Source organism: Xiphophorus hellerii, unplaced genomic scaffold (genome assembly GCF_003331165.1).
Source record: "Xiphophorus hellerii strain 12219 unplaced genomic scaffold, Xiphophorus_hellerii-4.1 PGA_scaffold_37__1_contigs__length_38988, whole genome shotgun sequence".
Lineage (NCBI taxonomy): Eukaryota > Metazoa > Chordata > Actinopteri > Cyprinodontiformes > Poeciliidae > Xiphophorus > Xiphophorus hellerii.
In genome coordinates, this window is record NW_022587612.1 from 1 (window position 1) to 22,700 (window position 22,700).

Genomic DNA, 22,700 nt, shown 5'->3' on the forward strand with positions numbered 1-22,700 from the left:
AAATTGAAACTTATTGATCTCGCAGAGGGCTGAATTTGAATTATTATGCTGTTATACACATGACTTAAAAACGGTCTCAAAATAACGTAATAATAATGTTTTCTTTTATCGCAATAATTTCTGTGATAATTTATCGTCCAGTAAAATGTTATCGTGACAGGCCAATAGTTTGTTATTGTTTACCTCTAAGATCGTTAGGCTATAACTAGCGCAGCAGATGAGGTGTGCAGCTAAATGTAGGCAACTATCACAGTTTATTCCGGGTTATTGTCTCCTAATTGAAAACGAGGGGAAAACTCAGCAGCATTTTGAAGTCAATTTAAAGGGCCTGTGGAAAAATCCTTTTTCTGCCTGATATTAATAAATCAGCAGCAGGTCTCTTCAGGTAGCAGGTTTGGTGTCAGGTTGCCTATTGAATGCGAAGAATGCTCCGTTGCTTCACCCCATCAATAGGGATGAATGAGTCATCAGCGTAACGAACTGCACAAGCCAGAGATTGTGTTGCACCAAAAACACAAATTTCCAAGCAGACCTTTAACGTTCCCGTGTTTATAACATCCATTTACGTCCTGCACAACACCTAGAGTTCATGTGTGCATTTTAAGTTCTACAGCTCCACTGTAATTTGCCCGTTTCTTACCCGTATGTCCTGTGTCCCTAAAGCTCATCAATGCCGTGGTGTTGCTCATCCTGCTCACGGCCCTCAGTGATCCAGAAAAGTATCATCTGACCAGTGCCGAGTTGGCCAATGACCTGGATGTCATGGATGATGCCAGTAAGTATCCTAAAAACAAAGTTATAAGTAGAACTTCACAGTTTGTTTTCCACCCAACACGCTACTATGCACTACCTGGTCTATCATACAAAACCCTGCTGAAATACATTGAAGTTTGTTACTGTGACATAAAAATATGGGAAAATTTAAGGGGTATTAATATTGCTGCAAGGCACTATATCTAGTACGCCTTTGGTACTTTTGCTGTAAGATGAATTAATCGACAAGTGTTATTAATATAATATAAAGGTAAGGGTTGTTCCTGCTCTGTTTGAAGCTAGATTTTCTGATTACTTTATGGTTTTCTCTGTGAAACTAAGGCGACACTTGACTGTTTTGCTAGACGACCTCTCTAACTAGTGGACAGTAAACACCTTTGTGTGACTTTAACATCCCAAATCACAGTCATGCAAACCTACTTTCCATCTGTCCAAAGAATTAGATAAATCCGTCTTAGCCCAGGAGTGCTCTGGTCTCGTTTGGCCGGAGTTTACCGGCACCACATGGCATTCATTCAGATTCCCTGATTCAGAATGACTGTAAAGTCCCCGGATTAGAGTCACCCTGTAAGGCTGGCTGCGTTCCAGCTGGTGCAGTGTCACCTCTTCTTTTGAAACACACACGAAAACTAGAACACTTTTAATGTGATTTATTTATCTGAGGGGTTTTCAGTGCCAAGGCTGGACAAACACTAAAAGTCAGAGAGAACGTCAATGCAGTTTCGGACTGTTATTGTTTACTGATCTGAGATCATCTTTTAATTTTACTCAATAAGAAAACTAATACAGTCAACGAAGACCACGCTACACAATCAATAAAAATATTATTTTTATTAGGACTTATGATTATCTACTCTATGAATATATATTAATGGCAACTACATATTTTTGTAGAGACTAAGGAAACTGGAAACGGCTTTTTTTAACACCCTGATGTTTGCTTTGCACTTGTTTGAAAGTAAAGCTCTGCTAAACGAATGTTAAGGTGACTAATGGATTTAAAATCACCAGGAGCCAAAGACTAGAAGTTAAAAGTAACTTGTTGCTGTATGTTAGCTAAATTTGTTGTCCGCTAGTAGCAAACATAGCTAATAGCCACCAACAATCCAGCGCAACATGTCCAGATTAGCTGGAACACAAAATAGAGTATTATTGTACAGTTGCTCTATTATGGAAAAAAAAATGTAATCACACTTATTTCTCCTTAAATTTATGGCACTTAAAGAACAATCTAGGAATATACTTTCAAATCAGATTGAAAAAAAAAAAATGCTAAGAATACTTTTTTTTAATCAATTGATTTTTTTTTCTTGTAATTGTCTAAATACAAATGAGATTAATTGTATATCAGGTCTGCAGTCGCACTTTCATTTTTGGTGTTCAACATTCTCAGGTACTGATTCTGTCAGCTCTCTTGACATTCAGGTAAATTAGCCGCTGCAAACAAAGGGACGTATTTTCTGGACCAGATGTGATTCACTGGATGACTCATAGCTGCAGTTTATTAAAGAAATGCTGGATAATAAGTTATTGATTCACATGACGAGCAAGATGTTGTCTCGGTGAACTGTTCCAGTACCGCCGGTGCTTTATCTGATTGTACCAAGCTCTTATTTTACGTAACACAGTTATTGGTTTTCCTCTGTTACGCTGAGTGTGATGTGAGGTAAAAGGAACAGTGAGTGACCCAAAAACTGAGGTTCATCCCTTTTCTGCTTGACCGATGCGACGCACCTTTATTGTTTCTATTTCTAGTCTGAATTTCTAATATACAGTATAATATATATTTATTTATTTATTTTTTGCTATACAGAAGCCAACCGATGGAGAGCCCGCTTACAAGCAGAACAACCTTCCTGCTTCGACAGAGCAAAGTAAGAACGTCGCACTTGGTCCAATGCTTCTCAAGGGGGCGCTGTTCAGGCATGTTTTGATTATACTTGCAGTGTAGTCATACCTTTTTCTAAGTAAAAACTAACGAATCAGTAAATTTTGTTATCAAAGTAAACAACTAAAAATCTATTTTGCTTTAATTTTTCTATTTGGTAAAAAAGAAAAGTTGTAAGACAATTAATAAGAGTTATTAAAGGGACAGTATCATCATAAATCAACTTATTTTTTTTTTGTTTTACATTAGCGTATCTGGAGTGTTTCTTTCATAAATTTTCAATAAATACTTTAATCTCCCATGGCAACCATTCACCTGTGCCAAACACCTGGCAGGACTTAGCTCCGCCTTTAAGACGTAGCTCCTCCTCAGTTTCCAGCTTTCTGCCTCACAGAGCGGCCCTCCTTTACAACTCTCCACTCAGCTCCTTCAGACTAGCCAGCAGCAATTAGCAAAACACCTGGTGGAACTGCTCATCTGCTGAGCTCATTATAGGAGTCGGGGTAATTTGGTCAGGCAAGTACAAAATGTCTTGGATTAGGCATTTTAAATGCTGAAAAGTCAGACTTGTTCCCAAAAAATTGCAAAACTAAAAGAAAATCACAGAAAGTTGTTTTTTTTTTTTTTTTGGTAATCCAAGAGTTCTATTGTGCTTCAACTTTTCAAAACGACTAGTTCTCCATGATTAAATTTTCTGCCTCATGCGTTGAAGGTGTTCTTTGCCTCGTTTCCACAGAAAAAATCGAAGAGAGCCAAGTGCCCAAACCTGCGAAGAAGAAGAAGGCGAGGAGAGAGACATGAGACGCCTCCGTATGCAAGAGACTTCACATCCTGCTTATGCAACACCTTCTCTGACAGGGATTTGGAACGACGGTCGCCGTTGACGAACTTTACCAGGAGGGAGGAAAAAAAAAAAAAACGTGTCCGAAAACAACTTTTTTTTTTTTTTTTAAATACACATCATGTGCCAGTTTGGTGGATCCTTGAAAAGTGAAATTTTAATGCAGTGCAATCTAATGTGATGGGGTGTTGATGGTTTCTATGTATGCATTTGATCTTTCTGATAATGTCTTCTAATTCCACTGAATCAAATAACTGAAGGAGCTGTAATTTAGTCCTTAGACCTGTAGGAAAAATACTGATGAAGTTTAGAAATCTGTGGCGGCGGCTGACGAGCGCCGCTCACTGTGCAGAGAGTAACTGTTTCTCAACACTGGGCCGAACGGGGTGAACCGGCCTTCTTTTAACCTGCTCTGATGTCGGTGGTTTCAGACCAGCGGCTGGAAGCTCTACGAGATGTAAACTGTCGTGATGTAAATGAGCCTCGTCAGGCACAGGAAAGGGACTCGCGTCGACTCCGCGGTTCTTGCTTTTTCTTCCTGTGATTCTGGGGGAAAAAAAAATGTCACCACCTCTGTCCATCTTGTTCGTCTCGTCCGTTTTGCTGCCGTGTGTCGACAAAATGTTCTCTTGCTGTCTTTTTTTTTTTTTACGGCCGGTTGCTGTCTTTCAGCCGCAGTCATGCTGAAAGTTGGGGGCATCTGATGGCAAACGCGTCATTGTTGTCAGCCTCTTAGTTTTGTTTTTGTTTTTTTTGTTTTCCACCTCTGCTTGATTCAGAAGTCCTCAGAATCGTTTTGTAAAACTTATTTGTAATAAAAGAAAAGCTAAAGCCATATGTAAAAAGACTAAATAAAGGCCAGTTTTTCTATCTTTCGTCTAATGAATACCACTTTTACTATCTCATGATACATTGATATAGCAAATACGGTACTTTTATTTAAAATAAGTGTAAATCTTAAATTTGAGTAAATTTTGAATCCTTATAGCTTTTATGAATCTGTTCCAGAGGTGTGACCAAGTCACTGTGTTGCAAGTCTCAAGTAAGTCTCAAGTCTTTGTCCTCAAGTCCGAGTCAAGTCTCAAGTAAAGACAGGCAAAAGTCGAGTCAAGTCTCAAGTCAGGAACCTTTAATTTCAAGTCATTTCGAGTCGTTTTTATTTTATTTTTTTTTTAATAATTTGCAATTATACAAAAAATTCAAATAATAGACCATTTGTTCGTTTTAAAATATGTATTTATCTCAAATGATAGAACATGTGTAGCTGAACACAAAGTATAAAAAACATTTTTAAATTGGACCACTTTATTGCCCAGTTCTGTTAAACTTGATATTCAATCAAAAAAGACGAAAATGCTGACATTTCCACAGCACAATACAAAGAACCATAACAGCAGTTTTTTCCTCTTTTCTCTGACCTGTCAAAACAATATATTGTCAATATAATTTCCCAACGTAGATGTCTTCAAATACACCAACCATCCTTAGATGATACTAAACCCGGCTCATCATCATGATGGGACAGAGAGACTCTGTTCCCTGTGTTCAGGTCCAGAATCTGCTTTCTGTTCCGGAGCCCCGCTCACTATCCACCGGCTTCCTGAGCTAACACGGTGCACATTATTTGTGGAGGCATTTGAAGGACCGGATTTATGGTAAATCATCACCAATTTAACCCGGAGTACACATGCTAACCCGAAGTTAGCTAAAGTCAACTATCTTACAGCAAAAGAAAAGTGCCACCTACCGATCTCTGTGAAGCTTCAAATGCCGGACAAAGTTGGACGTCGTGGCATCTCCATCCGATATTCTCTTCTTGCATGTTTTACAAGTTGCAGTTCGTTTTTTAGTCGAAAGTTCATAACCTACGTAGCCAAAAGAAATTACTCGCGGAAGCATATTCGAGCGGTTATTTCTATTTCGTTCCCTGAGCTCTGTAACTTTGCCGCGTTTTTTTAAACGTCCAAATCCTGTTAATTTGATTGGTTGTGCTGCAGCTACGTACACATACATACATAAGGAGAGAGGAAAAACATAGTGACGGTCTGCGCATATTGATACGGAATGAGTGAAATTAATTAATGACGCCACTTTATAAATAATGTGTTTTAAATTTTAAGACTTTGAGTAAAAAATATCAAGTCTTTTCAAGTAAACAGCTTCAAGTCGAGTCAAGTCCCAAGTCAATGGCATGAAAGTCAAAGTCAAGTCCGAGTCTTTGAGCATTTTTTCAAGTCAAGTCTCAAGTCGTGATTTTAACGACTCGAGTCTGACTCGAGTCCAAGTCATGTGACTCGAGTCCCCACCTCTGATCTGTTCTGTTTCAAATCAAAACATGGGGGAAAAAAAAAAGTCAGGAAAACTCCTTTCACTCTATAAACTGAATAATAGCGAGCGTCCCTGTACTACTCATTAATTGTGTAATCACTTTGTTCTATGATTAAATGAATGAAGTGTATGGAGTTGACCCCATTGATATACACTGCTAAATATCAGAGATGGATTCCATTCCAGAGCTGTACTATTTAACAAGTCATCTACATTTCTTGGTTTTTTACCACTTGTGATGTAATCTAGTTCTCTGTTGGTTCAATGTCTGGCGAGTGAAAAAGTTACTTCATGACATGAATCCTGCTGATCTGGAGCCAACAGATCTGGAGCCAACAGCTCACTTGTCTGTGGTTGGCTTCTTGAAATGCACATTATCAAGATCAAATCCTCTTCAGTGTAAGGCAATTACTTTTTCAAGTTTTTTGGTGTATTCAATCTGAGCCATGATCCCAAGTATATAATAATAATAATATAAGGCCTGAGATCAAAGTATGAGATCTCAGGCTCCACATGGCATTGAACAAACAAACGTTTTACTGACATTTCCTGACTGGATCGCTCTTTAAAAACATCATCTACTGCATCCATAAGAGCAATCTGTTTTTCCACAGAATGAATGATGTCACTCATTCAGGTCTGAACTTTTAGATCAGACCTAAAAGTCAGAACCAGTCTAGGATCTGACTTTTAGGGGTGCTTAGCCCCCAGTAAGGCTAAGACCCATGAAAAGATATTTGCTGGTGCAGTTTTCTAAATCTAACTGCTTATTTACATACATTCACAAACAGAATGAAGAAATATGTTGTCAGTAATTCATAGAGTAAACAATATTCATTTTACTCAAACATATACCTATAAAGAGTCAAATCAGAGAAACTTTAAATGTTTTCCAGAGGTGTATAAACTCAGTTTGAAACAGAATCTCAAGATCACATCATACCTGCCAACATTAATGAGACACAAGCAGCTGTGGAGAGACAGTCCTGGTGTGATCTGCTCTCCCAGAAATTAAAATCAAATCTACTCAAAACTGCATTTAAAGTCATTGAAGAACTTTTTCCTAAATTCATAGGATTAATAAACCTAAAACCAGTTTATTATCAAGGTAGAAGTTCAGGTTAATGACTAGTGAAAACTAGTCATTAACCTGAACTTTATTTGAAAATCATACTTAGAAATTTAATTACCCTTATTTTTATTTGAACATTATGCGGCTGTTGGCCTTTTTTACAAGAATGTTTGTCCATTTATAGAAAAGTAGACATGATGAGTCGAGTTTTACTATTTCAGTTCACAGTTCATGAAGTGGGCCTGTCATAGTTTCAGTACCAAACACCTTTTTGTTCACACAGAAACATCCTAACATTCTGTTCTGTTCTTTAGTTGGACATTATTTAAGTGACTCCAGAGAGATTTGGGAAATTAATGTATATAAGGTGTGAAGCCTTTTAATTGTCATAATTAAAGGCCTCACACTTTTAATTGTCATTATTATGACACTTTTAATGTCATTATATACAGTATATAAAAAAAAAATTCCCTTCTCACCCACCCATAAGAGCGGGTGGTTCTTATCCTCTGATAAGAACCACCCGCTCTTATCCTCTTATCCTCTGAGCTCAGGTCCTCTACCAGAGGCCTGGGAGCTTGAGGGTTCTGCGCAGTATCTTGGCTGTGCAAGGACTGCATTTCTGGACTGAGATGTCTGATGTTGTTCCTGGGATCTGTTGTAGCCATTGGTCCAGATTGGGGGTGACTGCCCCGAGGGCCCCGATGACCTTCACCTTCCAGGCCCTCTCCAGTTCCTCCCTGAGGCCCTGGTATTTCTCTAGTTTCTCGTGCTCCTTTTTCCTGATGTTGCAGTCGCTTGGTATTGCTATTCAATGGTATAATATTCAATGCTGCATTCACATTCTCAATGATCTCTGATGGTACTTCACTCAGCCGTTGTAATTGGCGCCGAGAAGGTCTGGTTGTCATTCGGGTCATGATTTTCTCTCTCAGGTCAGCAGCCGTCTCGTTCAGCTCTGATTCGCTCTGATTCGGGGGGCCGTGTATCCCCTGACTGGGTGGGGACTTAACTACATGTCACAGTTCTGACATCCAGGTTCCTCCTTTTTGCCGTAGCATTTGTGTTGTATCTCGTCAATCTCAAGTTGTGATAGCAGTTGCCGTTTGCGGATGTTGGAACACTGAGCTACTAGTTGTTTAGCGCTTAGTGTTGACTGGGGATGTCGAAGTAACCATTCCTTCACCAGTCTTTGCATGTAACCTCTCTGATTAGGGTTACTTGAGTAGTAGCATTCCAACAGATCCACATTTTCATCTCTCGCCCATTTCCGTCTTGTTCCAGTAGCCCATTTGTCATCAAGGTGCTCTGGTTCCCCAACACCTGACGCAGACCTTGTTTGGCCGGGCGACGTCTGAGCCGGCATGTTATGCATTTTTGTGTCTCTCATGGTATGAGGTAGGCAGTAGCTTGAACGGTCTTGCCTAAGGACCCAGACTATACTGATATACTGATGCCTTATCTATTGAGCTATCCAACCAGCTATATATATATATATATATATATATATATATATATACAGTATATATATATTTTATATATTATTATTAATATATAATATATATATATATTATAATTAATATTTATTATATATATTATATATATAAGTTAATTATATAAGGTGTGAGGCCTTTTAATTTTAATTGTCATAATTAAAGGCCTCAAACTTTTAATTATGACATTAAAAGTGTCATAATAATGACACTTTTAATGTCATTATATATTACAGTATATACACTGCCTGGCCAAAAAAAAAGGTCACCACCAAAAAATGGTCACACTCTCTAATATTTTGTTGGACCGCCTTTAGCTTTGATTACAGCCCGCATTCGCTGTGGCATTGTTTCAATAAGCTTCTGCAGTGTCAAAGGTTTATTTCCATCCAGTGTTGCATTAATCTTTCACCAAGATCTTGTATTGATGATGGGAGAGTCTGACCACTGCGCAAAGCCTTCTCCAGCACATCCCAAAGATTCTCAATGGGGTTAAGGTCTGGACTCTGTGGTGGCCAATCCATGTGTGAAAAAGATGTCTCATGCTCCCTGAACCACTCTGTCACAATGTGAGCCCGATGAATCCCGGCATTGTCATCTTGGAATATGCCCGTTCCATTTGGGAAGACAAAATCCATTGATGGAATAACCTGGTCATTCAGTATATTCAGGTAGTCAGCTGACCTCATTCTTTGGGCACACAATGTTGCTGAACCTAGACCTGACCAACTGCAGCAACCCCAGATCATAGCACTGCCCCCACAGGCTTGTACAGTAGGCACTAGGCATGATGGGTGCATCACTTCACCTGCCTCTCTTCTTACCCTGATGCGCCCATCACTCTGGAACAGGGTAAATCTGGACTCATCAGACCACATGACCCTCTTCCATTCCTCCAGAGTCCAATCTTTATGCTCCCTAGCAAATTGAAGCCTTTTTTTCTGGTTAGCCTTTCTGATTAGAGGTTTTCTTACGGCTACACAGCTGTTCAATCCCAACCCCTTGAGTTCCCTTCGCATTGTGCGTGTGGAAATGCTTTTGCGTTCACAATTAAACATACTCCTGAGTTCTGCTGTTGTTTTTCTTCGATTTGATTTGACCAAACGTTTAAGTAATCGCCAATCACGATCGTTCAGGATTTTTACCGACCACATTTCTTCCTGGAAGACGATGGTTCCCCACCATCCTTCCAGTTTTTAATGATGCGTTGGACAGTTCTTAACCCAATTCTAGTAGTTTCTGCAATCTCCTTAAATGTTTTCTCTGCTTGATGCATGCCAATGATTTGACCCTTCTTAAACAGACTAACGTCTTTTCCACGACCACAGGATGTGTCTTTTGCCATGGTTGTTTAAGAAATGAGGAGTTACTCATTGCATCAGCTGGGGTTAAATAACTTGTTGCCAGCTGAAAGATGCCTATGCAGTACTTATCCAATAGGAGGCTTGTACCTATTTGCTTAGTTAAATCCAGGTGGCGACTTTTTTTTTGGCCAGGCAGTGTATAATATATATATACATACTGTATATAATGACATTATATATATATTATATATATATTATATATTATTATATATAATATATTCTCTATCTATATATATCTATATCTCTCTATAGGTGTGAGGCCTTTTCTTTTTTGTCCTATTAAAGGCCTCAAACCTTTAATTATGACATTAAAGTGTCATAATCTGACAATTTTAATGTCATTCTCTATCTCTAGTTATCTCTATCTATTCTTATCTGCTCCTCTCTCTCTCCTCCTCTCTTCTCCTTAATCTCTATCTATCTCCTCTATAAATATAGTAATATAAAGGTGTGAGGCCTTTTAATTTTAATTGTCATAATTAAAATGCCTCACACTATTAAATATGACATTAAAAGTGTCGTAATAATGACACTTTTAATGTCATTATATATATATACAGTATATATATATATATACATACTGTATATATGACATCATATATATATATTAACTTAATATATATGGTGTGAGGCCTTTTCATTTTAATTGTCATAATTAAAAGGCCTCACACTTTTAATTATGACATTAAAGTGTCGAAATAATGACACTTTTAATGTCATCATTATATATATATTCAATTTAATACAGTTCTGTCCTTGTCTTTTAATGTTATTTTATGACACTTTTAATGCAAAGTTGCTCTAGAAGTTGCAGTGAAAGTCCATTAAAAGTGCCAACCTTGCATTAAAGTGACTTTATTTTCAAAATAATGCGAAGTTGGCACTTTTAATGCAGCTTTGCATTAAAAGTGTCATTATTTACCGAATGACACTTCATGACAACAGTCATGAACATTCATAAAGACTCCTTCATGTTCATGACAGATGTTATGTCATGTTTATGATGTCATGTCAGTCTTATGCACTGACAGGTATACCTACCTAATAGACAGGTAGGTATACCTGCCTGTCTATCAATAGGTAGGCAGGTATCTTTCTACCTGCCTACCTATTGATAGACCTATCTATTTTAGCTAGCTAACCTATGTAGCATCATGTTTGTAGAGACCCGGAGAGAATTTATGTTTAAAGTAGAATTATTTAACTAATAGACAAAATTACAGACAATATCTATCTGTTTGTCTGTATGTCTGTCATTTGTGTTTGTAGAGAAACCGGAGCTCCGGAGAAAACTTTAGTTTGAAGCAAGATTAGTTGATTTTACTAAGAGAGCAAATTACAATGTCTGTCTGTCTGTCTGTCTGTCACTTGTGTTTTTAGAGAAACTGGAGCACCCAGAGAAAACTTATATTTGAAGAAGGATTACTTAATTTTACTAATAAATAAAATTACAGACAATGTCTGTCTGTCTGTCTGTCTGTCTGTCTATTGTTTTTGTAGGAAAACTGGAGCACCCAGAGAAAACCTTTTGTTAAAATGACTTATGCTACCTTCAAAGCTAAGGCCTCATATGTCTGACGTTGCTAACGGAAAATATTACAAAGATGTTTTGTAAATGATAAGTGAAAGCCGCTGTTTTCACAGACAGGCTGAAGAGAAAAGGAAAGACTGGTTTGAAGAGCCATCCGTCCGTCCATCCATCTATCCGTCCATCCATCCATCCATCTATCCATCCATCAGTCCGTCCATCCATCTATCCGTCCATCCATCCATCCATCCATCCATCCGTCCATCCATCCATCTATCCGTCCATCCATCCGTCCGTCTGTCCATCCATCCATCCGTCCGTCCGTCCATCCATCCATCCATCTTCTTCTGCTTGTCGGTTCATGTGGCCGGCAGCCTAAGAGCGGCATCCCAAACTTCCTTGGATGGGAATTTTCCTTTTTTAGAACTCTGTTGGCAATTCTTAGAGACGTGCACAGATTTGGAGTTTAGTGAGGGAAGTTTGACAGTATTGGTATTGGTAACTTTCTGACAGCTCAGTGAAGGTCTGCAAACCTTGCTGGTTTTTCCTTCATCATGTTTGTCAGAATACGTCGTTCTTCCCTCACAGGACTTGGAGCAACTTCTCTCTGGTCTTGCTGCTGGCAGAGTCTCCTTAACGTCGTCATAAACAGGCTGTTTGCATTTGTCAAGATGGATACTTTTAATACGTTCACCTCCACACACTCTCTCTAACTCAATTAAGGATAACATGTCTTTCCTCTCAGCCTCACGAAGTTCCTTCTTCTCCTGCTGTTTGCGTCGTATCTGATAATCCCACGAGTCGGTCAGAGACTTGGTAGCTGCAGCTTTTTTCTCTTTCGCCAGTTTTTCAAGCTTCTGCTCTGCAGCTTCCCGATGTTTCATTTCTTTCAATGACCTATCTTCCATAATTGTCCTTTTCGCGTCTTCTTTCTTCTTTATTAGGGACAGTTGGTTGTACACTAATTTTTGACGTATTTCACGACTCCTGTCCTTGTCATCAATGTACTGATGTCTAGTAGCCAATTCATCAGCCAGAGGTTTTTGCTTCGGAGTTTTCTCCTGCTGCTGTATTTGATGTGATAATTTGGTAACTTCATCCTTGGCCATCTTGTTGCATTGCTTATTGTGTAAAAGAACATCATAATCAGTTTCTTTCTTTAATATATTCTTTAAACTGTCCCCTCTAGATTTCTTTTGCTCTTTTTGGTTAAGTTGAATCTCATTATGTCTCAAAAAATTCCGGCTTTTCTCTTTCTTCTGTCTCTTCATTTCCATTTCTTCATTTTTATGCAGTCTATCTGACTGCATTATGGCAGCCATTTGTTGCCTTTCAATTTCAGCCTTCTCCATGTTTTTCTGCTTTTTATATTGAACCTGGGTGTCCCATGTATCAGTCAGAATCTGTTTCATTTTATCTTTCTTCTCCCTCTCTTGTTCCTCTTGTAACTTTTGGTGTAAATGCTGCTTGGCCCTCTCTGCACGACGCTTTTCCTCCAAAAGGATGTAACTAGCAGTTTCTTTTTTCTTTATTTCATCCAGATTGTTATAAACAATTTTCTTGCAATCCTGTTGAGATGGAACCTTTTCAGGACGCGTGTTTTGAAATATAGGCGGAAAGCCTTCATTTGACTCCCGCTTAGCCATTTCTTTTACTTTTAAAGGCTTTTTAAACAGTTTGTCTTTTCCAGAAACCTCGCTGTAATAAGCTGTGGACGCGTAGGGAGCTCTTTGGCTCAGCAGTCTTTCCGTCATTTTTCTTTCAGGTTCCGTATCTTTAGTGTATTTAGTCCAGTAAGAAACATAGGTGTTTAAAGATTCTTCCTGTTCTCGAAGTCGGTTCGATTCTTCATTCGGTTCCGTCTTCTGTCTTGTCCTTAGCAAAGGATTAATAATCTTAGGTAATTGACGGGAATCCATCTTCCGTTTCTGTCTAACAATGAAAAGAGAACAATTAACTATAAATCCGCTGGGTTCTGCAAGTCTGGCTCTAGAACACAAGTGACAAACTATTTAAGAGGTTTCAGAGCTGATGTCATAGCTCTATGACACAAAGCATCTGATCCTAGTGACATCATCAGTCAGGTAGAAGTGTCGCATTAGTTGCTATTGCTATGGTAACCAGGAAAAGCTCTGAAGTGATTCCCACCTTCTAGTAAAGGAGATGTTTCAAACCATTAAAACATTTCCAAATAAATTCGTTCATATTAAGACAAATGAAACTTTTCCCAACATATTAGACTAGTTTCTGCCAATGTGGCTGTAATTGATATGGGCTTAACAATGTGCAAAACACAATCACCCGGTTTCCCATTGAATCTGCTCAACAGTGTTTTCCTCATCAAAAGAGGTTTTTGTGAGGAAAAGTGTTTGATGAACTCAGGTTAAACTGTGGCCGTTTCTCATTTAGACATCTTAAGGGCTTTTTTCCTTTATCTCGTTTTATTTTGTATAACATATGACTTCCAGTTTTTGATTTGATGTTATTTTATTTTTATTTTTGCTCTATATATGTTGTAGAATGGCAGCTTAACGACAGAAAGGAACAGAAGACAAGTTACAACAACGTGTTAAAATGTGTCTAGTTATTAGCGAACCCCTTGATAGAGGCACAAGGTATGTTTGTTTTGTAAATAAGGACGGTTCTAATTTTGTAATCGATTGAAATTGTGAATTTGTTGTATATAAACACTAGGGCATAGTTTTGAATTAGAGTTGATATTTTTAGAGGTGAATATTATTTTAGTTGAAATGTTCTGGTTGTGTTTTTGTAGCTTACACTGTCCTTTTTGTGTGTGTGTGTGTGTGGGGGTGTGTGTGTGTGTTTGTGCATACAGCTATTACAATGAAACTCAGGGTTAACTTTCCAATAAACCTCACGTTCATCAGTAAAGCCACAATCCTTCATTTGGGGCTGGGGGTGTTACACACTTTTTTATCTTTAATCCTATTAGGCTGCTGTTCATGCTTGTATATATGGGTGGCCCAGTGTAGACAAATGAGCCAAACACATTCAACTGAAAAACGGAAGTGGGTTTTATTCCCGACTGTCCTCAGATGGAACAGTATTAATTTTGGTTTGATTTGTATGGAAGCGCAATGCTATCACACAGGAAAAAAAATATTTAGAGTGCCATCACGTTATAGCGTGATACTTATCTTAGACGTGATACGTATCTTGTTTAAACGTGATAATTGTATGTCCAGGAAGTGGCGGTTTTATGCTAGGCTAGCACAGTGGCTAACTGTACTAGCTTCCCTTGGTCAAGTTTCCCTTCATGTTTGGTCTAAAACATGGAGAGACACGGATGCTGCTTTGCACTGTGGTTAAAACCATTAATAGCATGATGAGCAGGATCCTAAACAGAACCGGACTGCACAGAAGGAAACGTCAGTCCAGTCCTCTAACTGTGGCGGCGATCCTAACTGACCGTCTGGATCAAAGCTGAATTTGGCTTCCGATTGTAGCTTCTGATTCGGGAAATGGCTAAAGGGCGATTATGACGGAGGCTTTTGGGGCTTTTGGAAACCAAGCCCCAAAAGCTATTTTTTCCAGCCGACTATGTAATCTTAACAAGCTCAATTTTTTGTAGGGGTCTGGGACTGTTTAATAAAGATTTATTAGGCCACAAAAATGCTACCAGAGCTAATTTGACCGACGGAAAAAAAATTCAAAAATTGACAAAATTGTGTATTTTTTTGACCACTTCTCAAATTTGTATCTTTCATACAAATAAATAAAACTTCTCTACTAAAGATAAATTAGGCCGCTGAATAATATAAAGTCATCCATTTTGGCCATCTTTAATAGTTTCATAGATATTGGTGGTAGAAAACAGGGATTTTTTGTTTGTTTTTTAAAATATCTAATTTTAGGGAATTTTTGACTTGCACCAAAATGTTTATTTTTTTAATGCATTTCATTGAAACTTCCTTCTAAGATGTTTATTAGGCTGCTTCATCAGATAAAAACAGTTATTTATGGCTATGTTTAGTAGTTTTGTTTCATTTTGCAGACTGAAAATACAGATCGTTTTATAGATTTCTTTTTTATGGAAAATTCCCTACTACCCACCATCTGAAAAAGTGCCAAAGAAAGTACAGGTTTTTTAAATATATATATAAAAGGTGTCCAGAATATATTATTTCAGTATAGATACAGTCACTTCATCATGATGCGGCCCACATGATGATGCCCTGGGCGGTTGTCCACGCCGCCCAGTCTGAACATTTAATGATTCAATTACATTGAATCACCTGTTCGAACAGCATGTGATGACCGCTGCGTCTGTTGGTTTTCTATTACTCTTCTATCAATTATTTGCCATGTGAAATATTACGCCTTAAATAGCGATGTTAGACTGCTTTATCTTTTAACACAGCTTCAACGGTAAATAAATAAATAAATAAATAAACGGATCTGGGTAAAGAATTGACCCAGAGGTGTGACCAAGTCACTGTGTTGCAAGTCTCAAGTAAGTCTTGTAAAGGAAAATGATTATTTGTTGGCGCTTAATACAGTTAATCTACGACATGTGTAACAGTTATATACAATACTCTTATTTGGAACAGGTCTCGTCTGAGATGCGGTAAGCAGACAGAGCAGGGCCCTTTGCCTCCCCCACACCAGAGCAATAAATTTGCATTCCAATGGAAGTGGGGACTACGGAGGTGTCTGTGAAATCTCATCTTAGGACGTTTGGCGCCAGGGATCTTCCGTATCAGGCAGCGATGGGCACGAAGTGGTCCGCCTTTGCTTAGATAAAAAAACAGACACCTTTGCTATAAATCAGGAAGTCACAACTTTCTTTGGGGGCCTGAGGGAGTTCTAATTGGTCGAAGAGCAGAACGCCTTCTTTGCATATATTAAATAGGGAAACGCCTCTTTGGTTAAAATTTCAGGGCAGCACCGGAGAGGGGCTGAGAGAGTTTTTTTCATCTTTTCTCCACGAGGGCGCCTTTGTCTGTCTTATATGTTTTGTGTTCGTCTGTCTTCCCTTGTGTGTTTTTATTTTCATGAGAAAATGCATATCTCTGTATCTCTGCAGCTTTGTTGTCGATTGCTTTGTATGAGATTAAACTCTGTGATCTGTGACGTCATTCTGTTTCGCCGTACTTTTGCAGCCGTGATGACATCCGCTCGCGACCCGGCTAACAGGAGGAAAAGGAGAGCCATGCTTTTTCCAAAATTTAAGCTAACATAATAACTTTCCTCTTTAACAGTCTCAAGTCTCTGTCCTCAAGTCCGAGTCAAGTCTCAAGTAAAGACAGGCAAAAGTCGAGTCAAGTCTCAAGTCAGGAACCTTTAATTTCAAGTCATTTCGAGTCGTTTTTATTTTATTTTTTTTTTATATAATTTGCAATTATACATAAAATTCAAATATTAGACCATTTGTTCTTTTTAAAATACGTATTTGAGGTTCATTTGTGATCCTCTTATTCATCTGGTATTCTTCAAATCTGTCAGAAGTAAACAGATGTCAGAAAATAAATTACAGCCATTCATGAATTACATTTGACTTCAGTTTACTCCTTCTATTCATAAATAAACATCAACACTACAACAATCATAGTTTTCAAAAAATGAAATAAGTATAAATGAAGTTATCACAAGTAAACTCAGGAAGGTCTGGTGCATTTATTTTTCTGCTTTTATTTCTAAGTATGTTAGTTTCAGTCCTCCGTAAATATGGGACAGATATTCTAAACACAAAATTTATTTGGGACAGTCACTGTATTTGGTCTTTTTTTTTTTTTCCCAGCAAAGCTATACTACTTGGAAATGGGTTCTGTGCCACATGTGACAGTCACGCTGGTCAGTGCATTAAGTCAAAAACAGTTGACTTAATGCACTGACTGCAGTAAACAATATATTGTCAATATAATTTCCCAACGTAGATGTCTTCAAATACACCAACCATCCTTAGATGATACTAGACCCGGCTCATCATCATGATGGGACAGAGAGACTCTGTTCCCTGTGTTCAGGTCCAGAATCTGCTTTCTGTTCCGGAGCCCCGCTCACTATCCACCGGCTTCCTGAGCTAACACGGTGCACATTATTTGTGGAGGCATTTGAAGGACCGGATTTATGGTAAATCATCACCAATTTAACCCGGAGTACACATGCTAACCCGAAGTTAGCTAAAGTCAACTATCTTACAGCAAAAGAAAAGTGCCACCTACCGATCTTTGTGAAGCTTCAAATGCCGGACAAAGTTGGACGTCGTGGCATCTCCATCCGATATTCTCTTCTTGCATGTTTTACAAGTTGCAGTTCGTTTTTTAGTCGAAAGTTCATAACCTACGTAGCCAAAAGAAATTACTCGCGGAAGCATATTCGAGCGGTTATTTCGTATTTCGTTCCCTGAGCTCTGTAGCTTTGCCGCGTTTTTTTAAACGTCCAAATCCTGTTAATTTGATTGGTTGTGCTGCAGCTACGTACACATACATACATAAGGAGAGAGGAAAACCATAGTGACGGTCTGCGCATATTGATACGGAATGAGTGAAATTAATTAATGACGCCACTTTATAAATAATGTGTTTTAAATTTTAAGACTTTGAGTAAAAAATATCAAGTCTTTTCAAGTAAACAGCTTCAAGTCGAGTCAAGTCCCAAGTCAATGGCATGAAAGTCAAAGTCAAGTCCGAGTCTTTGAGCATTTTTTCAAGTCAAGTCTCAAGTCGTGATTTTAACGACTCGAGTCTGACTCGAGTCCAAGTCATGTGACTCGAGTCCCCACCTCTGATATACAGTATATATACTGCCTGGCCAAAAAAAAAGTCGCCACCAAAAAATGGTCACACTCTCTAATATTTTGTTGGACCGCCTTTAGCTTTGATTACAGCCCGCATTCGCTGTGGCATTGTTTCAATAAGCTTCTGCAGTGTCAAAGGTTTATTTCCATCCAGTGTTGCATTTGTAACCCACATAAAGTGGGTATGCCACTTTAAGAGAAGAGGTTAAGGAAGCTGGGTGGTCTGCCTGGCCAATGAGAAGTTTGGTTTCCAGAGCGTCTGGACCAATCAGGGTGCAGGCTGCCGTTGTGGATCCCGCCCTTCTCCCCCGGGTCTGCAGTACCGTTGGCTTTGCTCTAGAGATCCGACGCGGTGAGACTGCTGAGCGGGGCAGCGCCAGAGTATGTATCCCGACAGTTAAAAGTATTTTTTACGTGCTGTATTAACTGTATTGTGGATAAACTCTTTTGTAAATAGATTTTATGTTGATTGTCCAGCTTTTGTGCTGGAAATTATTTATTAAATGAATACAAACTGAACTTCAGTTTTTTACCGTTAGAGCCGTTAGGAATCGTTGGCTCTTTCTGGCAGTTATTTCAGCTTGTTCTTCGTAGATAAAAGGTAAAATTTAGGCTTTAACATAATTTTATTTTATTAAGTTTATATTATTTAGATCAAATATGCCTTGTTACATCGTTTAGTGCCCCACGCATCCGGATTGAGACCCACTATACGGTTGTCTGAAGTGTGTCGCACTGAGATCGGTGAGCATATTCGGAGCCTTTTATTTGTGTTTTTGTCGTTTGTTACATTGTTGTTAAAAAAATATCCGTTGTTTTAGTAACTAGGTAATGTTTTGTTACTGTGTTGGAAAGAAGGATTAAAGCTAGAACGGCTTGGTAAAGTCCTGTATTTCTGCTGGTCCTGTCTGTTGACAGGTCAGGTTTTTTTTTATACTGGATCATTCCTGAAGTGGATCCCTCCTTTGATATTGATGGCGAGCCTTCCCACCTGGACCTAAAGAGAGAACCAGATTTCGTCTATCCCATTTGGAGTCATGCTGCACCCTGCGGTGTGGTAGGAGAGCAACATACATCTTCACACACGGTTATGTGTGAAACCTACAACTGACATTCTCCATTATTATTGTTTTTTTTTTATTGATTTTTGGACAATACTGTTTGGATTGTTTTATTTCGGACATTGTGACGCACAGCTGTGGTGGAAATTCTCCTGTGAATGAAGTTGAATCAAACCAAATTGGGATTAATTTGATTAATCTGCTGACTAATACAATTTGGAGTGCAGATTACCAGGGTGCACCCGAATTATTTGAAATTAAGAATTAGCACTTGGCCAAGTATTATTGTTATTTCTTTTTTTTTTCATTTTATTGTGTGTAATTTTATTTTCATAATTGTGTGTTTTGTGCAACTGTTAATTGTGTGTTTTCTGTCACTAAAACCAGTTCTTTAAATACACCCAACTGCCCTTGTGTGTCATTTAAACACTCCACTGTGCTCCGATAGCCGAACCTATTGGCCCATTTATCCAAAATATATGTAATACCCTTCTCTACTGTGTTACACATTAATCTTTCACCAAGATCTTGTATTGATGATGGAGAGTCTGACCACTGCGCAAAGCCTTCTCCAGCACATCCCAAAGATTCTCAATGGGGTTAAGGTCTGGACTCTGTGGTGGCCAATCCATGTGTGAAAAAGATGTCTCATGCTCCCTGAACCACTCTGTCACAATGTGAGCCCGATGAATCCTGGCATTGTCATCTTGGAATATGCCCGTTCCATTTGGGAAGACAAAATCCATTGATGGAATAACCTGGTCATTCAGTATATTCAGGTAGTCAGCTGACCTCATTCTTTGGGCACACAATGTTGCTGAACCTAGACCTGACCAACTGCAGCAACCCCAGATCATAGCACTGCCCCCACAGGCTTGTACAGTAGGCACTAGGCATGATGGGTGCATCACTTCACCTGCCTCTCTTCTTACCCTGATGCGCCCATCACTCTGGAACAGGGTAAATCTGGACTCATCAGACCACATGACCCTCTTCCATTCCTCCAGAGTCCAATCTTTATGCTCCCTTGCAAACTGAAGCCTTTTTTTCTGGTTAGCCTTACTGATTAGAGGTTTTCTTACGGCTACACAGCTGTTCAATCCCAACCCCTTGAGTTCCCTTTGCATTGTGCGTGTGGAAATGCTTTTGCGTTCACAATTAAACATACTCCTGAGTTCTGCTGTTGTTTTTCTTCGATTTGATTTGACCAAACGTTTAAGTAATCGCCGATCACGATCATTCAGGATTTTTTCCGACCACATTTCTTCCTGGAAGACGATGGTTCCCCTCCATCCTTCCAGTTTTTAATGATGCGTTGGACAGTTCTTAACCCAATTCTAGTAGTTTCTGCAATCTCCTTAAATGTTTTCTCTGCTTGATGCATGCCAATGATTTGACCCTTCTTAAACAGACTAACGTCTTTTCCACGACCACAGGATGTGTCTTTTGACATGGTTGTTTAAGAAATGAGGAGTTACTCATTGCATCAGCTGGGGTTAAATAACTTGTTGCCAGCTGAAAGATAATCGCCTATGCAGTACTTATCCAATAGGAGGCTTGTACCTATTTGCTTAGTTAAATCCAGGTGGCGACTTTTTTTTTGGCCAGGCAGTGTATTATATATATACATACTGTATATAATGACATTATATATATATATAATTTCAATCTGGAGAGACTCAGACGGAGATGAGAAGACAATTAGAAGAGTTTATTGACAAACAGAATTTAAAGTCTTTGGCGCTCGGGCCCCGGCTGGGGATAACGGTTATCGCAGCGTTAGCGATAGGCTTCAGATGAGCATCCCCGATGCTGTTAGGAACGTCATCTCCCGGGGCCCGGCACTGGTGGTGAAGGTTGAAGAAGGGTGCGGGCCTCGGGACCGGGCGAATGGAGGACAAGGGGTGGTGGTGGGTTGAGCTCGGCTGGAGAGCGAAGGACACCACGGATGAAGGTCCTTATCAGCTGGGACTTGGTCGGTGATTGGACGTGACGTGGCTTGGTCCGGCGTTGATAGGTCGACGATTGTGGGCAGGTCGCTTCAATTAACGGGTCCCGGTGGGGATAAAAGAGTCTTCCAGTTTGAATTTGCGCCTAGGCTTCATAACTTAATATATATAAGGTGTGAGGCCTTTTCATTTTAATTGTCATAATTAAAGGCCTCACACTTTTAATTATGACATTAAAAGTGTCATAATAATGACAATTTTAATGTCATTATGTACAGTATAATATATTATATATTATATATATATATTATATTATATATATTATATATATATATATCTCTCTATATCTAGTATCTCTTCTATCTCTCTCTTCTTCTCTCTCCTCTCCTCTCTCTCTCTCTTCTCCTTCCTCTCTCTATCTCTCTTCTCTCTCTGTTCCTATCTCGCCAGGTGTGAGGCCTTTTCCTTTAAGTCATAATTAAACCTCACTTTTAATATGACATGAAAAGTGTCATATAATGACAATGTAATGTCATAGATAGATAGACAGTAGAGATATAATACAGACAACTGATAAACATTATATAAGAGATATAGATAGATATATTATATATATATATATATCTATATATATATATAATATATATATATATAAGGTGTGAGGCCTTTTAATTTTAATTGTCATAATTAAAATGCCTCACACTATTAAATATGACATTAAAAGTGTCGTAATAATGACACTTTTAATGTCATTATATATATACAGTATATATATATATACATACATACTGTATATAATGACATTATATATATATATGGTGTGAGGCCTTTTAATTTTAATTGTCATAATTAAAAGCCTCACACTTTAATTATGACATTAAAGTGTCGAAATAATGACACTTTTAATGTCATCATTATATATATATATTCAATTCAATACAGTTCTGTCCTTGTCTTTTAATGTTATTATTATGACACTTTTAATGCAAAGTTGCTCTAGAAGTTGCAGTGAAAGTCCATTAAAAGTGCCAACCTTGCATTAAAGTGACTTTATTTTCAAAATAATGCGAAGTTGGCACTTTTAATGCAGCTTTGCATTAAAAGTGTCATTATTTACCGAATGACACTTCATGACAACAGTCATGAACATTCATAAAGACTCCATCATGTTCATGACAGATGTTATGTCATGTTTATGATGTCATGTCAGTCTTATGCACTGACAGGTATACCTACCTAATAGACAGGTAGGTATACCTGCCTGTCTATCAATAGGTAGGCAGGTATCTTTCTACCTGCCTACCTATTGATCCTATCTATTTTAGCTAGCTAACCTATGTAGCATCATGTTTGTAGAGACCCGGAGAGAATTTATGTTTAAAGTAGAATTATTTAACTAATAGACAAAATTACAGACAATATCTATCTGTTTGTCTGTATGTCTGTCATTTGTGTTTGTAGAGAAACCGGAGCTCCCGGAGAAAACTTTAGTTTAAAGCAAGATTAGTTGATTTTACTAAGAGAGCAAATTACAATGTGTCTGTCTGTCTGTCACTTGTGTTTTTAGAGAAACTGGAGCACCCAGAGAAAACTTATATTTGAAGAAGGATTACTTAATTTTACTAATAAATAAAATTACAGA

The 22,700-nt window shown here is 38.4% G+C and overlaps 2 long non-coding RNA genes across 3 annotated transcripts; both read left to right on the forward strand.

Annotated features, from left to right (window-relative positions):
- Positions 1 to 644: 644 nt before the first annotated feature.
- LOC116716396 (uncharacterized) lies at positions 645 to 4,375 on the forward strand. The gene is made up of 3 exons (XR_004338451.1): positions 645 to 775; positions 2,588 to 2,648; positions 3,399 to 4,375. It is a non-coding gene; the product is annotated as an uncharacterized LOC116716396 (long non-coding RNA).
- A 13,842-nt stretch (positions 4,376 to 18,217) lies between these two features.
- Positions 18,218 to 19,611, forward strand: LOC116716398 (uncharacterized). 2 transcript variants are annotated; one of them, XR_004338454.1, is made up of 4 exons: positions 18,218 to 18,429; positions 18,588 to 18,649; positions 18,730 to 18,792; positions 18,967 to 19,411. It is a non-coding gene; the product is annotated as an uncharacterized LOC116716398 (long non-coding RNA). The 2 variants fall into 2 exon arrangements; XR_004338453.1 differs by having other exon boundaries at positions 18,730 to 19,611.
- Positions 19,612 to 22,700: the final 3,089 nt, after the last annotated feature.